Source organism: Schistocerca serialis, chromosome 2 (genome assembly GCF_023864345.2).
Source record: "Schistocerca serialis cubense isolate TAMUIC-IGC-003099 chromosome 2, iqSchSeri2.2, whole genome shotgun sequence".
Lineage (NCBI taxonomy): Eukaryota > Metazoa > Arthropoda > Insecta > Orthoptera > Acrididae > Schistocerca > Schistocerca serialis.
The window spans coordinates 953,425,015-953,443,034 of record NC_064639.1 but is presented as its reverse complement, the minus strand read 5'-3'; the positions used below and the strand labels follow the sequence as shown (position 1 = coordinate 953,443,034).

Below are 18,020 nucleotides of genomic sequence, written 5' to 3'. Positions count from 1 at the left end.
TCGAACTAAATGGGAGTTTTCGTTGATATTCTATCGACATACACCGTTTGGTACGGATCTGAGTGTCTGACATCTGGAGGTTCGGGTGTTTGTCATCTTCTATAGTTTTCATAAATTGTTCTGTTTTATCCCTATTGTTTACCGTGTCGCAAACGGTAGGTCGCCATCGATATCAACAGCTTTAGAAATGGAAGTTGGAGATTCGCCATGGTTATACCGTTTAATAATTTCCATTTTATCAGCAAGTATAGTTTTGTGCTTAGGCCTACGTTTAGCGTTTCCACTTGTGCTCGCCATCACACAACACTTTTCAACAAAAACATGAAGACAGAACAATCACCGAGCGAGGTGGCGCAGTGGTTAGCACACTGGACTCGCATTCGGGAGGACGACGGTTTAATCCCGTCTCCAGCCATCCTGATTTAGGTTTTCCGTGATTTCCCTAAATCGTTTCAGGCAAATGCCGGGATGGTTCCTTTAAAAGGGCACGGCCGATTTCCTTCCCAATCCTTCCCTAACCTGAGCTTGCGCTCCGTCTCTAATGACCTCGTTGTCGACGGGACGTTAAACACTAACCACCACCACCACCACAGAACAATCAATCCATGTAGCAGAATTCAAATTCACTGATAACATGAAAGGAGCATTCTATCTAAACCGGCGTGAGGCACGGGACAAACTGGAGAAGGCGCGTGTCGCGACACAGTCACCACATAGGTTCAGTCGTGGGTAAAGCAGGTGGTAGACTTCGGTTTATTGGTAGAATACTGGGAATGTGCAAACAGTCTACGAAAGAAGTTGCTTAAAAATCACTCGTACGACCGGTTGTGGAATATTGCTGAAGTGTGTGGGACCCCTGCCAATAGGACTGACAGGGGATATTGAACGTATACAGAGAAGGGCAGCACGAATTGTCACAGGTTCGTTTAATCCGTGAGAGAGTGTCACAGAGATAATGAAGTAGCAGACTCTTGAAGACAGACGTAAACTATCCCGAGAAAATCTATTAACAAAGTTTCAAAAATAGGCTTTAAATTATTACTCTAAGTATATACTGCAACCCGCTAGATATCGCTCACATAGGAATTGTAAGGATAAGATTAATTACTACATGCACAGAGGCATTCAAATAATCCTTCTTCCTGAGCACCATACGTGAATGCAACAGGAAAAAGACCTAATTAGTGGTGCAGTGGGACGTACCCTCTGTCATGCACCTCACGGTGGTTTGCAGAGTATAGATGTAGATGTAGAAGTGTGTGGCTGTCTGTGTCTGGAGTAAGCGCAGTGCCGACTTCTGACGCGGCGTCGGACTACTGAGTGTGTTGGTCTATCAAATGTTGGATTATCGCAAGTGTACTTCAGTAAAAGATAGCACAAGCAAGTTTGTACGTTTCATGCCCTGCAGCGTCCGAATATTTAACACAATCCTTGTGTCTCCACTGCTGTTTATTACTTTTTTCTTCTAAGTACTGAACAGTGGACAGACCTTGAAAAAAATTTACATCGCTGTGCTGATAAACAAGGGTAAACACTATTCCACAGGGTGTAAGTAAATAACTTCTACAGAGTTTGAGGATGCGTTCCTTACAGCAAAAAAAGAACTTTTCCATCTTCGCTACTGTGAATCACTTCTCTTCTTTAGAATAAGAGCTCATTTAGAGCCCATGTTTACTATTTAGAATCCATGTTTACTATACGTTTTTTTCTTGTTTTGTGGGTGAGGAACCTGTCCTCAGAGTCCGCAGACGGAATTTAGTTACACCCTGATGATCACTTATACGTCTAGCTTTGTAAAATATGTTCGGCCCAAATTTTTTGTAGATTTAGTCACTGCGTAATACCTTGTGTTATATTCATTTATTTTTTGGCTCTAGTAATAACATTTGCTACCAAGATTTTCGCCATTAAGGCATTTTTTCTTCATTTACATCAATTCCCTGCAGGTCCTGCGGTTGGAGACCATCAATAACAATAACAACATCAATGCGTACCTGTATCGTATTTCTCTCATTACTTATTCTATCTCTGCTGTAATGTCTTTCATGGTCCCATTCAACTTTAGTTATTATTTTCTGTTTACTTGGATCAACAGTCCTGCAAAATTTTATAATGACTCCACATTCCGCCGGACTTTTAGCAGATTTCTTTATTCAAAATCGAGATTTAGGCTTGTTAAGCCTATGAAAGATCACAGTACTGTTTCATAATGCAAATCGAGTATGTAAGCATAGTTGCAGTTCACATAAAGCTATATAATGGTCGAGTTTGCGTTTACAGATGTAGTCACGATGTTTAAGTTTTGATTATTCGCCGACTGACGTCGTGCAATGGTTCACGCAGTGGACTCGTATTTCCATCGATCACTTCAAGAGAATGTTAGAATTGTTCGTTTGATAAGATTAAGGTCGATTGGTTTTCAGGTCAAACTACAGTGTGATCCACTATTTTGTCCCTATTTTAGTTTCACAACTATTCTGTCAGAAACTAGTGAATACTAATAATCTGAATGTTACTTTATGCTCTATTACATGCTATTACTAATTGTTACTTAATTGTTGTTCTAGGCCGGCCGGAGTGGCCGAGCGGTTCTAGGCGCTTCAGTCTGCAACCGCGCGACCGCTACGGTCGCAGGTTCGAATCCTGCCTCGGACATGGATGTGTATGATGTCCTTAGTTAGGTTTAAGTAGTCCTAAGTTCTAGGGGACTGATGACCTCAGATGTTAAGTCCCATAGTGCTCAGAGCCATTTGGACCATTTTTTGTTGTTCTAGGTCCAACCACGAATAAGGAAAGATGGCTATCCGTTTGTGACCGTGCTTGATTGAAAAAAAATGTTCAAATGTGTGTGAAATCTTATGGGAGTTAACTGCTAAGGTCGTCAGTCCCTGAGCTTAACGCTACTTAACCTAAATTATCCTAAGGACAAACACACACACCAATGCCCGAGGGAGGTCTCGAACCTCCGCCGGGGTCAGCCGCACAGCTTGATTGCAGTTAGAATGGAATTATGGCGTTCGCCTACAGTAGCACAGAGGTGATTGGATACGCGACTCTTGATGGACCGCTTTGGCGTTTATGCAAGGTCACAAGAAGTCCTTGAGACAATATCACAGGGAAACCTTCATCGTATGGTTCGATTCAACAGATAATAAAGGAGATTAGCTGGTGACAATGGAACTCACACTTTGCCCAAACGATGTCACCAGAGGACTGTGGTTTTACGACGAAGTTTGCTGAATCTATGTTATAATGGATGAACTAGGAACCAAATTGTCTTGAGCAATATTGTATGGTCAGCCAGGCATTGTACCGGATCTATAATGAAATAAAAACATGAACATAATTCTGGATTATCTCGTGGCTTATTACCAAAGACACTGCCAACGCAATGTAAAGATACTCCACACAATTTTCGGAGTGAAAATACAGCAAATAAAACATGAAAATACAGGGTATATAACCTTTCTTTCATAAGCTGCTTCCCAAGTCATGGTGTATTACATTCATAAAACGGGGCCAGACTAATAACACCTGAGCTACCCAGACAACAGGAGCGTAAATGTGTCATTGTTGCGCTTCATGCTTAAGCTTTTGTTGTGTACTTCTGTTGTGTAGACCGTCCCAGAGTGACGTCATATTCTTTTGTTTTGTGTCGCAAATACCTTTTGTAATTGTCTGACGTAGTCTTTCACCGTATAAGTAGTTACTGAATCAACAGCAATCCAGATTTTTGAGATTTAAAGTATTGCGTAGTGAGTGACCTGTGAGTTATTACGGTGTTATTACACAGCTCGTGCCATTACACCATTACACGTGCGGCGCACAAAACCGCTGGTCTTTTTTACAGAGTAGCTTCTGACATATCGCATCTTAGGTTGTTTATCAAGATGGAACAATCAAATGGCTCTGAGCACTATGCGACTTAACTTCTGAGGTCATCAGTCGCCTAGAACTTAGAACTACTTAAACCTAACTAACCTAAGGATATGACACACATCCACGCCCGAGGGAGGATTCGAACCTGCGACCGTAGCGGTCGCCCGGTTCCAGACTGTAGCGCCTAGAACCGCTCGGCCACTCCGGCCGGCATGGAACAATCAACAGCATGATTTGACACCATGTTCAAATATACAGGGGGTATCAAAAAGAATCATCCGATTTTTAAAAAAATCATAACTATTACGTTGAGATACGTACGTAAACAACGTACTGCTGGAAAGAGCAAACACTCGATTTTTACATGGTTCCCGCTAGGTAGCAGCAGTATGCGCCCACTTCAGTTCTAGTAAAATGGTGTCGGGATGACAGAAAGCGTTTTGTATTCTACGTTTTGCGCAATGCGGGTCAGTAGTAACGCTTCAGCGTAACTTTCGTACTACGTATGGTGTGGACCCTCCTACAGCACAGAGCATTAGACGTTGGCATGAACATTTCCGAGAAACAGGTTGTTTGTATAAAGGCAAATCACCGGGACGACTCATAGAGTCGAGAAAGTTCAAATGGCGCTAAGCACTATGGGACTTAACATTGAGGTCAAAAAGTCCGCTAGACTTAGAACTACTTAAAACCTAACTAACCTAAGGACATCACACACACCAATGCCCGAGGCAGGATTCGAACCTGCGACCGTAGCAGCATCGCAGTTCCGGACTGAAGCGCCAGAACCGCTCGGTCACAGCGGCCGGCCCGAGTCGAGACGCGCTCGCGGCAGTGTGGGAACAATTTGAATACCGCATTGAAATATGCTTTCCGTCTCAAGGGGGTCATACCAACGAAAAGGTATGAAAAAAAACTTTTTGAGTTTCTCGTTCATCAGAAAACAAAATTCATTGTTTATTAGTTCCAGAAATATAGACGTGCCAAATCAGATGATTCTTTTTGATTCACCCTACATGTAAAGACACACAAAATATACACAGATGTTTTTACTAGGATATGACATCCATGGTCGGCTGTGGCCTTACTTTTGCCTGAAATTGTTTAGAAAAACTACTAAAAACCTAAAATCAGGTTAGCGGAACAGAACAAACTCCATCCTCAAGAATATGACGTCAGCGTCCTAACAGCTGCATTACCACATTAGGTTTGTATTTTATATAGAATCTAATACCACGGCGTGTACAAAAGATCACCGGCAAATTTACTTGATTTTTGCGTGATGCAGAAACACTTTGAGATAGACATTTAACATTAAATAAATACACAAATGAAAAAAAAATCAGTACGTATAAACATAAATATAAGCGATACACTGAAGCATTGCTCCTGAGGCAGAGATTTGCCTTATACCATAGGTTCCAAGTCGAAAGTATTCATACTTTTACTTCAGCGACATTATATGTTTCCCTTCCGTGTACCGTTTCTCTCGCATGAGTAGCTTCCGTGCGTGTGCAGTTAACGAAGACACTATTTGCTCCTTGTATTGATGTGGTTAGAAAAGTGTTGAACTGCATTTTTTCTTTGGAAGAATTCACAGGAAATGTAGTCCATCAACAGGAAAGTTGCATACAAAACCCGCGTTTGATCACTACTTGAATATTGCTCGTCAGATGGGGATCCGTACCAAATAGGATTGGTAGAGGAGTCACAACGGTAATCGTTCTTCCCGCGAACTGTACGCGACTGGAACAGGAAAAGGGGAAAAAGATATTGGTACGTAAAGTACCCTCCGCCATACACCGTAAGATGGCTTGCGGTGTATAGATGTAGATAAGCAAATAAAATAAACGAATAAAAATGTACACCTAAAGTAAATCAGCAGTTCAGTAAAAACAAAGTGAAATTCACGTAGTCAACAAACGGCCAGAGAAGACGAAGGTGAAAAATATGGTTTGCAATGTTCCAATCTTGGACTGTTTAAGTTCTTAGTCGACACTGACTGCTATAGCTGCCGAGCGATGTGGAGCTGCCTAAACGCAGTGGAGTGTCACATGGTGGCAGAATTAAGGGTTTTGGTTTCCGAGAATCACTTAGGGCGAATACAGGGATGTTTCGTATGACAAAGGCCTCTGTCAGCTTTCTACACAAACTTGACTGAGTCCAACATGTTCTTCAATGTATAAAGTGCTCGTTAGCACTGGAAAGCCCCTTACGCTTCCTAGTTTTCCGAAAATCGTTCAGTTTTGAATCCACTCCGCTACCTACATAACGCCTAAGTTTCGACCCAAGCTATTTGTCGAATACGCGACGTATCATTCTCCACCTAAAAATGGGCAATATTTTTCATTCGCCTGGAAAGTACAATTTCGTATCCATCCGTTCAGAAAGTTTTAAGGGGAGAAGTAGTATGGAAAAACTTTTTTCTTTATTGTTATACTTGTTTCATGTTCATAAAAAAGGTTACAAGAATCAATAAAATTGCTCTGAAATGTATCATTGAGCAAGGAAAGCTAACAGCAGTTATCCAAAAAACGGAAAAGAAAGTTACTCGGAAACTTGCTGAGACACAATGAGATTTTAGCGGACGCATTGGAAGAAAAATATCTGGGTAAGGAAAGCAACGGGATGTCAAAGAAATAGTCGAAGATTGCTGGAAATAACAAAGAGCCAAAATTATGTAGAAATGAATAGGGCCGTACAAAGTATGGGAAACTGGTTCAGCGACCAGATTTACCTTTTAGAAGAAGAAGAAAAAGAAGAAGATGGTGGTAAGGAAAAGAAAACACTATCCATGTTGGCCGTTATGTGAATGAAACGTTGCTCGTTAATCGGAGACAGGAATTGTGTGGATCTGCAGCTACCGTGCCAGGAGACAGATTGGCGTACACTGCAATATTCATATTGCTTTCGAAGATGGCGAGTGAAAGTTAGCGATGAACAGTGAAGTTGGAGATAGTGACACGCGGACTAGAGCTCTTTGGGAAACGATGCTGCAATAATCTGTGTCTGCGAATATTGACCAACAATAAATATCATAGTCGAGTTTAATGTCTGTTGCGATTTTTCCCAAGTTACTCGTAATAACGTTTCCGCGTGCAAGCAGAATAATCAATAGCTGAGGTCATGCAAAATTCGCAACCATGCGTTTTATCGACGCACAGTGTGGCCTGTATCACTCGTCCACTGTACCACAGCACTGACGCTAACTTCCCATATCGACTGTCGATAGCTAAATCACCTCGAATTCAGGTCGTTTAACCCGGTACTGTGGAAACAATCGACACAGTATGATAACGTCACGCGCTTTTCCAAACGAGTATAATAGAAAAAAAAGAAATATAAAAAAACATACATGAAGGAACCAGGACGAGTTAGGACGTCTCTCCGCAGCACAGGAAGTCGCACAGTCACAGTCGAGACGCCCGGACGACGCAGCACCACGTGAACTCGCGAACGCAGCCAGCATTGTTTTGAAGGGGTTACGAGAGGAGCCACTGTGCTTGTAGGCTGCGTCAGCGGGACACGGACACGCAGAGATCGGGTGCCGGATGGAGGGGGTTCCAGTGCATAGTGCTCTGGCCAGAAACAAGAGCCGGTGCAGCTTCCCCCTCCACCGCCCCTACCCGCCGCCCCCCCCTCCCTCACCCCATCACAGTAGCACGCGCAAACACGCGCGCGCAGGTAGAACTGTACTCTCACTCGCTGTTCTTGCTATCAGCAGAGATATTAATCGGTCGAACCACGTCGGTCGGCGTTGCCACGTCAACGAGTTGGCTTCCCTGGGGGAGCCTTGCATCGCTCAGTACGCGTCAATGAGATCTCCGCGATTATCCAGTGTACTGCATTATCTGCCATCGGAACTGCCGCACATTTTGGTAACTCAGCACTCGCGTCGGTATTGGCAAGGAAGTTCGCACAAAAATTACCCTCGAGCCTTGAAGGTAGTATCAAATTAAAAGTCGAAAACTTGAATGTTGCGACTCTTCTTAATTTCCGTGCTTGCAAAGAAAATTTATAGAGAAAATCCCACCATATGCAGAACGCCGTTCGTTTATTTTCGCGTTATCCAAGAATGTTTTACCACATTCTATGCTAGCTTTAGCGGGTTGCTATTAATTATTCTGCCTCATTTGACGCTACCAATAATATGATGCTGAAATTTTCACATACCTCTCGCTGTTTTGAAAATTTTAAAAAGGACTGTTTTCTTCTCTATCGCTTTTTTAACAGATGCGCGTGCGCGCGCGTACACACACACAAACTCTCTCTCTCTCACACACACATCTTTTAATTATTTTATCACAAGCGAAAAGATCTCCGCCGCCACTTAATAAAGCTTTCCTGGCAAAACGCGGAACATTTGTCATAGACAGGCAACTTTGGAACGCAGGAGATGATGTACTGTAGTAACTGACACTGTGAGAACGGCTCTTGAGTTCTTGGTTGGTTGAGCACTTGCCCACAAAAGGCAGAGGTACCGAGTTCGTCGTAGACACGATCCGGCACACAGTTTTAATCTTCCAGGAAGTTACATATCAGCACACAGTCCGCTGGAGAGTGAAAAATTCATTCTGGAAACATCCCGCAAGTTGTGATTAAGCCATATCTCCGCAGTATTCTTTCTTCCACGAGTGCTAGTACTGGAAGTTTCGCAGGAGAACTTCTGTGAAGTTTGGAAGGTAGGAGCAGGGCTTAATTTCGGTCGGAACGCGTTCCGGCACCTCCCAGAGACCCTCCCCCCCCCCCCCCCCCCTCCCCGCCACATTTCAGCATCGGAGATTTGAAATAGTACACGTGTATTAAATCACAACGTAACTATAATTTGCCGTTGTGCCAGCACAAACCGGTGGGTGGGTGGGGGGGGGGGGGGCGGGAAGGGGGTAGTGTAGTGGTAGAAGGGGGGAACGCTCCGGCACCAACAAGTTTAGAAATTGAGCACTGGGTAGGAGATGAGGAACTGGCGGAAGTAAAGCTGTGAGGAAGAGTCGTGATTGAGTCGTGACCGAGTCGGGCTTGGGTAGCTCAGTTCCTGAGCACGTGCCCGCGAAACGCAAAGGTTCCGGCTTCGAGTCCAGGTCTGACACACAATTTTAATCTTCCAGGAAGTTTCGAGACTGCATCATCTATGAAATACGTGGAGAACAGATGTCACATGTTAACCTATCAGCACAAAATGAGTGATAACGTCATATAAGACGCAGTAATAAACAAAACTCACTGAAGACAGCACATAAAGTGCTGAGACGTGTTTGGGTCAAGCAAAAGTGAACAGACTGTGTCTTGCGCAAGGCTGAATTTCTTTCCAAAGTTGCTACAGTGCACACTGAATTTCAAATTTTCAATTAAATACTCCTCGTGTGCCTATGCCCGCACGTGGCACCAGTTCAGGTCTCCAGGTGGAACAAACATGTGAATTTCAAATTTTTTGCCTAATTATTGACGGAATTTCAAATGCCTTCATAATCTGGTCACTAACAGGCGTAATGTTATGATCTTAAGTTAAGAGCTTGACACAACAAAACACATTAGAAATAGAAACCGTGTGTCTGTCTTGAGACAGAGCAGCTGACGACATGCGAGTACCCGGACTTCATTCATCCAGTACTTGAGAGAAACTACTTCTCGCTGACACCCCGCCCAAAAAATGTTGAAAGTTTATCACTTACTGCACTTTCCGCTGTTTATGCAGTAAAATGTAATCATCAGACATGACATTTTACTTTATTGCTTCTTTACTACCAACTCTATTCGCAACATCCACATATACCACTGAACGTACCTCCAAAATTATATCATTGTACGACACATAGCTCAGGAGATATGACGTTCTAGACATTTATAAACGTGAAATACCAGCTTCTGCTTAAAAGAGCATGCAGTAAAATTTCAGTGTGAGGCGTAACGTTTTAATTTATTACTCCTTTACTACTAACTTTATTCACAACACACTTTATGTTGTTGTTGTTGTGGTCTTCAGTCCTGAGACTGATTTGATGCAGCTCTCCATGATAATCTATCCTGTGCAAGCTCCTTCATCTCCCAGTACCTACTGCAGCCTACATCCGTCTGAATCTGTTTAGTGTGTTCATCTCTTGGTCTCCCTCTACGATTTTTACCCTCCATGCTGCCCGCCAGTGCTAAATTTGTGATCCTTTGATGCCGCAGGACATGTCCTACCAACCGATCCCTTCTTCTAGTCAAGTTGTGCCACAAACTTCTCTTCTCCCCAATCCTATTCAGTACTTCCTCATTAGTTACGTGATCTACCCACCTAATCTTCAACATTCTTCTGTAGCACCACATTTCGAAAGTTTCTACTCTCTTCTTGTCCAAACTATTTATTGTCCATGTTTCACTTCCATACATGGCTACACTCCATACAAATACTTTCAGAAATGACTTCCTGACACTTAAATCTATACTCGATGATAACAAATTTCTCTTCTTCAGAAACGCTTTCCCTGCCATTGCCAGTCTACATTTTATATCCTCTCTACTTCGACCATCGTCAGTTATTTTGCTCCCCAAATAGCAAAACTCCTTTACTACTTTGTCTCATTTCCTAATCTAATTCCCTCAGCGTCACCCGACTTAATTCGACTACATTCCATCATCCTCGTTTTGTTTTTGTTGATGTTCATCTTATATCCTTCTTTCAAGAGACTGTCCATTCCGTTCAACTGCTCTTCCAAGTCCTTTGCTGTCTCTGACTGAATTACAATGTCATCTGCGAACCTCAAAGTTTTTATTTATTCTCCCTGGATTTTAATACCTACTCCAAACTTTTCTTTTGTTTCCTTTACTGCTTGCTCAATATACAGATTGAATAACATCGGGGATAGGCTACAACCCTGTCTCACTCCCTTCCCAACCACTGCTTCCCGTCCGCAGCTCGTGGCCGTGCGGTAGCGTTCTCGCTTCCCACACCCGGGGTCCCGGGTTCGATTCCCGGCGGGATCAGGGATTTTCTCTGCCTCGTGATGACTGGGTGTTGTGTGATGTCCTTTGGTTAGTTAGGTTTAAGTAGTTCTAAGTTCTAGGGGACTGATGACCATAGATGTTAAGTGCCGTAGTGGTCAGAGCCATTTGAACCACTTCTTCCCTTTCATGCCCCTCGACTCTTATAACTGCGATATGGTTTCTGTACAAATTGTAAATAGCCTTTCGCTCCTTGCATTTTATCCCTGCCACCTTTAGAATTTGAAAGAGAGTATTCCAGTCAACATTGTCAAAACTTTCTGTAAGTCTACAAATGCCTTTACTTAATCTTCCTTCTAAGATAAGTCGTAAGGTCAGTATTGTCTCACGTGTTCCATCATTTCTACGGAATCCAAACTGATCTTCCCCGAGGTCGGCCTCTACCAGTTTTTCCATTCGTCTGTAAATAATTCGCTTTAGTATTTTGCAGCTGTGACTTATTAAACTGATAGTTCGGTAATTTTCACATCTGTCAACACCTGCTTTCTTTGGGATTGGAATTATTATATTCTTCTTGAAGTATGAGGGTATTTCGCCTGTGTCGTACATCTTGCTCACCAGATGGTAGAGTTTTGTCAGGACTGTCTCTCCTAAGGCCGTCAGTAGTTCTAATGGAATGTTGTCTACTCCCGGGGCCTTGTTTCGACTCAGGTCTTTCAGTGCTTTGTCAAACTCTTCACGCAGTATCGTATCTCCCATTTCATCTTCATCTACATCCTCTTCCATTTCCATAATATTGTCCTCAAGTACATCGCCCTTGTATAGATCCTCTATATACTCCTTTCACCTTTCTGCTTTCCCCTCTTTGCTTAGAACTGGGTTTCCATCTGAGCTCTTGATATTCATACAAGTGGCTCTCTTTTCTCCAAAGGTCTCTTTAATTTTCCTGTAGGCTGTATCTATCTTACCCCTAGTGAGATAAGCCTCTATCCTTACATTTGTCCTCTAGCTATGCCTGCTTAGCCATTTTGCACTTCTTGTCGATCTCATTTTTGAGATGTTTGTATTCCTTTTTGCCTGCTTCATTTACTGCATTTTTATATTTTCTCCTTTCATCAATTAAATTCAATATATCTTCTGTTATCCAAGGATTTCTACTAGCCCTCGTCTTTTTACCTACTTGATCCTTTGCTGCCTTCACTACTTCATCCCTCAGAGCTACCCATTCGTCTTCTACTGTATTTCTTTCCCCCATTCCTGTCAATTGTTCCCTTATGCTCTCCCTGAAACTCTGTGCAACCTCTGGTTCTTTCAGTTTATGCAGGTCCCATCTCCTTAAATTCCCACCTTTTTGCAATTTCTTCAGTTTTAATCTACAGTTCATAACCAATAGATTGTGGTCAGAGTCCACATCTGCCCCTGGAGATGTCCTACAATTTAAAACATGGTTCCTAAATCTCTGTCTTACCATTATATAATCTATCTGATACCTTCTAGTATCTCCAGGATTCTTCCATGTATACAACCTTCTTTTATGATTCTTGAACCAAGTGTTAGCTATGATTAAGTTATGCTCTGTGCAAAATTCTAACAGACGGCTTCCTCTTTCATTTCTTAGCCCCAATCCATATTCACCTAGTATGTTTCCTTCTCTCCCTTTCCCTACTGTCGAATTCCAGTCACCCACGACTATTAAATTTTCGTCTCCCTTCACTACCTGAATAATTTCTTTTATCCCATCATACATTTCTTCAATTTCTTCGTCATCTGCAGAGCTAGTTGGCATATAAACTTGTACTACTGTAGTAGGTGTGGGCTTCGTATCTATCTTGGCCACAATAATGCGTTCACTATGCTGTTTGTAGTAGCTTACCCGCACTCCTATTTTTTTATTCATTATTAAACCTACTCCTGCATTACACACTTTATAGACAGTACATATATCACTGGATGTACCCGCAAAATTATATCATTGTACGATACATAGTTCATGATGTTTATGACGTCATAAACACCGAAATTAGCGAAAACCTTGCTTTTGCTTAAAATTACCAGACTATATCGATCCCCAACAAACTTTTAATCATAATTTCAAACCTTTCCTAAACTTTTTCTCGCTTACACGCTTAAATTCAAATATTTAACGCATTAACTCACTTGTAAAGCAATCAGACGTCTGAAGCTTATTTATACATTTTGGTCCGACTCTTTAAAGAATCAGGGGTTTACTGGTTATTTGGGAACGTGCCAATTCCAACTCTGAAAATCCAGTATACTGATATTTTGTCCGAGGTAATACCAAATTGTTCAGGTGTGATAGTGATGCCGGTAGACTAAGCCAGACAACGTACTTACCGGTGTGTAATACTACACAAGGTGCTCCAGATATTTAGTCAGATTTATACACGTAGATACCGAATAACTTAAGGTTTTTAGATAAGGAAACCATGGGCGGCAATCTTTCCAGATGGAGTGAGTTATTGAATGAGAAACGCTTGGCGCACATGTGTTTCTATATCCAAATTTGTAACGTTATGTTTTTGCAGTGGATTCTTTCCCCCTATAGAGTTACACGAAATCCTTGACGTATGAAACCCCCGAATTCCTTGATGTATGAAACCCCAGAGACGAAAATTCCTACAGCCTAGGTGGCTGAAAGACCGCGATGAGTAGATTCAGCTGTCTAAGTGAACAGATTTCACGAACAATGGCACCTTTTCTTCGCAAACTGTAAGAGTGGTATCTCAAGAGCATCTGTTTAGTCCAGGTGTCTTGCCGAATGAGTGGAGGCTTTAGTACCGTGTTTGCGTTGCTGATGACAGAAGGGAGAAGGGGAAGTGTGAAACACAATACCGACACAAAGGCCAATCCTCTAGAACAGCACCGATGACAGGGATCTTATCCGCATGGCTGTAACGGATCGTGCAGCCACGTCTCGATCCCTGAGTCAACAGATGGGGACGTTTGCAAGACAACAACCATCTGCACGAACAGTTCGACGACGTTTGCAACAGCATGGACTACCTGCTCGGAGACCATGGCTCCGGTTACCCTCGACGCTGCATCACAGACAGGGGCGCCTGCGATGGTGCACTCAACGACGAAACTGGGTGCACGAATGGCAAAACGTCATTTTTTCGGATGAATCAAGGTTCTGTTTACAGCATCATGATGGTCGCATCCGTGTTTGGTGACATCGCGGTGAACGCACATTGGAAGCGTGTATTCGTCATCACCATACTGCCGTATCACCCGACGTGATGGTATGGGGTGCCATTGGTTACACGTCTCGGTCACCTCTTGTTCGCATTGACGGAACTTTGAACAGTGGACGTTACATTTCAGATGTGTTACGATCCGTGGCTCTACCCTTCATTCGAGCGCTGCGAAACCGTACATTTCAGCAGGATAATGCACGACCGCATGTTGCATGTCCTGTATGGGCCTTGCTGGATACAGGAAATGTTCGACTGCTGCCCTGGCCAACACATTCTCCAGATCTCTCACCAATTGAAAACGTCTGTCAACGGTGGTCAAGCAACTGGTTCGTCGCAATACGCCAGTCACTTGATGAACTGTGGTATCGTGTTGAAGGTGCATGGGCAGCTGTACCTGTACATGCCATCCAAGCTCTGTTTGACTCAATGCCCAGACGTATCTAGGCGCTTCAGTTAGGAACCGCGCGACCACTGCGGTCGCAGGTTCGAATCCTGCCTTGGGCATGGATGTGTGTGATGTCCTTAGGTTAGTTAGGTTTAAGTAGCTCAGAGCCATTTGAACCATTTGAACGGAAAGATATAAGTGTTCGTTTCTTTCCGCGTGCTGTTCGAGAGTGGAATAATAGAGAATTATTGTGAAAGTGGTTCGATGAACCCTCTGCCAGGCACTTAAGTGTGATTTGCAGAAAATCCATGTAGATGTACGAGTAGATGGAGATATTATAAAAGCGTGTGTACGTATGTTCGACATCTCTTGAACCACTGGTTCGATTTCAACCAACCTTGGTACACGTGTCACTTACTGTCTGGAAAGAAATGCTGTGGGGTGGGGTGGGGGGGGGGTATAACCACCTAATTGTCAAAGAGGGGTGGGAGGGGGGAGGGTAAGAAAGAAGCGTCAGCTACGACACGCTAATAGCCGAACTTCATTCATCAGCGAGGAAGTCTCTATTAAAGATCTGAAACTGTGTGTAAATTTTGTTGCAAGTCACTTAAGTGCTGATGAATGAAGTTCGGCTATTAGCGCGTCGTAGCTGACGCTTCTTTCTTACCCTCCCCCCTCCCACCCCTCTTTGACAGTTAGGTGGTTATACCCCCCCCCCTCCCCACAGTATTTCTTTCCATACAGTAAGTGACACGTGTACCAAGGTTGGTTGAAATCGAACCAGTGGTTCAAGAGATGTCGAACATACGTACACACACTTTTATAAAATCTCCATCTACATCTACATGGATTTTCTGCAAATCACACTTAAGTGCCTGGCAGAGGGTTCATCGAACCACTTTCACAATAATTCTCTATTATTCCACTCTCGAATAGCGCGCGGAAAGAAACGAACACTTATATCTTTCCGTTCAAATGGTTCAAATGGCTCTGAGCTACTTAAACCTAACTAACCTAAGGACATCACACACATCCATGCCCGAGGCTGGATTCGAACCTGCGATCAAAGCGGTCGCGCGGTTCCAGACTGTAGCGCCTAGAACCGCTCGGTCACTCCGGCCGACATTATCTTGCCGTGCGAGCTTTTATATCCATTATTTTATTATGATGAACGTTTCTCCCCATGTAAGTCGGCGCCAACAAAATATTTTCGCAGTGAGAGAGGAAAGTTGGTGATTGAAATTCTGTGAGACGATCGCGCCGCAACGAGAAACGCGTTTGTTTTAATGGTGTCCACCGCAAATTCTGTATCAAGTCCGTGACACTCTCTCCCCTATTTCTCGATAATACAAAACGTCCTGATCTTCTTCGAACTTTCTCGATGTACTCCGTTAACCCTACATGGTAAGGATCCCAGACCGTGCGGCAGTATTCTAAAAGAGGACGGCCAAGCGTAGTGTAGGCAGTCTCTCTAGTAGATCTGTTAAATTTCCTAAGTGTTCGCCTTCCCCGCAATATTTTCTAATTTGTTCTTTCCAATTTAAGTTGTTCTTCATTATAATTCCTAGGTATTTAGTTCAATTCACCGCCTTTAGATTTTATTGATTTATCGTATAACCGAAATTTGATTCCTTTTAATACTTATATGGATGACCTCACACTTTTCATTATTGAGGGTCAATTGCCAATTTTCGTACCATAGAGATATCTTTTCTAAATCGTTTTGCTCTTTTGATGACTATACTGGGCACCATCTGCAAACAACCTAAGACGGCTGCTCATATTGTCTTCTAAATCGTTTATTTAGATAAGGAACAGCAGAGAGAGTATAACACTACCTTGATGAACGCCAGAAATCACTTCTGTTTCACTCGATGCCTTTCCGTGAGTTACTACGAACTGTAACTTCTCCGGCAGGAAATCACGGATTCAGTCGCATAAGTTAGACGATATTCCATAAACACAAAATTTGATTGCATGTCGCTCGTGAGCTACAGTATCAAAAGCCTTTTGTAAAGCTAGAAATGCGGAATCAATTTAAAATCCCTTTTCAAAAGCACTCAGCAGTTCGTATGAGTAAAGAGCTAATTGTGTTTCACAAGAACGATGTTTCTAAATCCGTGTAGACTGTGAATCAATAGGCCGTTCTCATCGAGGTACTTCATAACGTTCGAACACAATGTATGTTCCAGAAACCTGCTGCGTATCGACGTTAATGATTGGGCCTGTAATTTAGGGGATTACTCCTACTGCCTTTCTTGAATATTTGTGTGACCTGTGCTACCTTGGATGTATAAATATTTAAATGTAAGCAAATAGTTGACGTTTGAATAGAAAGTATGGTTGAATTCATTGTTGTTGGGTGGCGTCATATAGTAAGTCCAGTAAGCTAGCCGTGTTCCGTGCCGCAGCTGCTCCTGTCAAGACAATAAGCTAGTCATAGCTGCACCGAAGTCGCTATCGCAGCGGTCGGTCCACTCGTAATATGCGGTCTCAGCAAACGATTCGCCAAGCGCACTGCTGACGCGCACATGGCTCTCTTCAGCATTTCCTGCTGACTGCTCCAATGAATTAAAAGAAGCTAAAGCTGACATCACACTGCGTCAGTAGTTATGGCGTTACTGCACATAGGGAGCTGTTGCCTCCCTGGCCTCTGACATCTGGGTCTCGCATCGCCTTATGTGGAATTCGAACCCCGCAACGAACATACTTTTCTCACTGTCGACGACAGAGAAACATAGAACATCCATAGCGGCGAAACCGAAACACAGTGTGTTTCAAAAAGGACTTTAAACTTTGAAAATTCATATAAATTAATTCATAGTATATACAGAGGTGATTGTAGAGTCAATTTGTTGGGAAATACATCAAGTTTTGTCTCGTGTAGTTCGGTAGTGCCGAATCGCACCGTAAGGAGCGCTAGCGGCAGTTGCGTTAAAGATCGCTCCCTTCACTAGACCCGAGCGTGCTAGCTGCGTGATTTGTTTTGAAGAATCGAAGTTGGCGACACTAGTTTGCGTAATTTCCGTACCAAGTACGCTAAAGATCCTCCTAATAGACTACAATTTATGAGTAGCATAAATGTTTTGTATAAACAGGGATCTCGGTAAGACTTTCCAGGTCAATGCGCCATGATGCGCCAATTGTATGGCCCCCACGCTCCCCAGACCTGACACTAGCCGGCCGGAGTGGCCGTGCGGTTCTGGGCGCTACAGCCTGGAGCCGAGCGACCGCTGCGGTCGCAGGTTCGAATCCTGCCTCGGGCATGGATGTGTGTGATGTCCTTAGGTTAGTTCGGTTTAATTAGTTCTAAGTTCTAGGCGGCTGATGACCCGAGAAGTTAAGTCGCATAGTGCTCAGAGCCACTTGAACCTGTCACTACTCTCATTTTTTAAAGGGGATTCATCAAGGATATCGTGTTTCTACCTCCTGTGTCGGCTTCTCTACCTGAACTTAGAGCAAGAATTTACGCCGCCACTATGCAAGTTACACCTGCAGTGCTACAGTGAGTTTGAGAAGGAATTGACTTCCGATGGGATGTGTGCTGAATAATCGACGGAAGCCATATACAACATCTTTACTTTGCGGTGGATGTGTTTCCCTACAATAAATCCATA

The 18,020-nt window shown here is 43.2% G+C and overlaps 1 protein-coding gene across 3 annotated transcripts in view; it reads right to left on the bottom strand.

Moving 5' to 3' along the window:
- Window positions 1-18,020, bottom strand: part of LOC126458331 (uncharacterized) — a 499,515-nt gene that overhangs the window by 245,783 nt on the left and 235,712 nt on the right. The window contains exon 1 of one of the 3 annotated variants that reach the window (XR_007585616.1): window positions 7,235-7,329. The exons of the other annotated variants lie outside the window; for them this stretch is intronic. The gene's annotated coding sequence lies outside the window, so the exon portion shown is untranslated. Of the gene's footprint in view, window positions 1-7,234; window positions 7,330-18,020 lie in introns of those variants that run through there. 3 annotated transcript variants of the gene reach the window in all.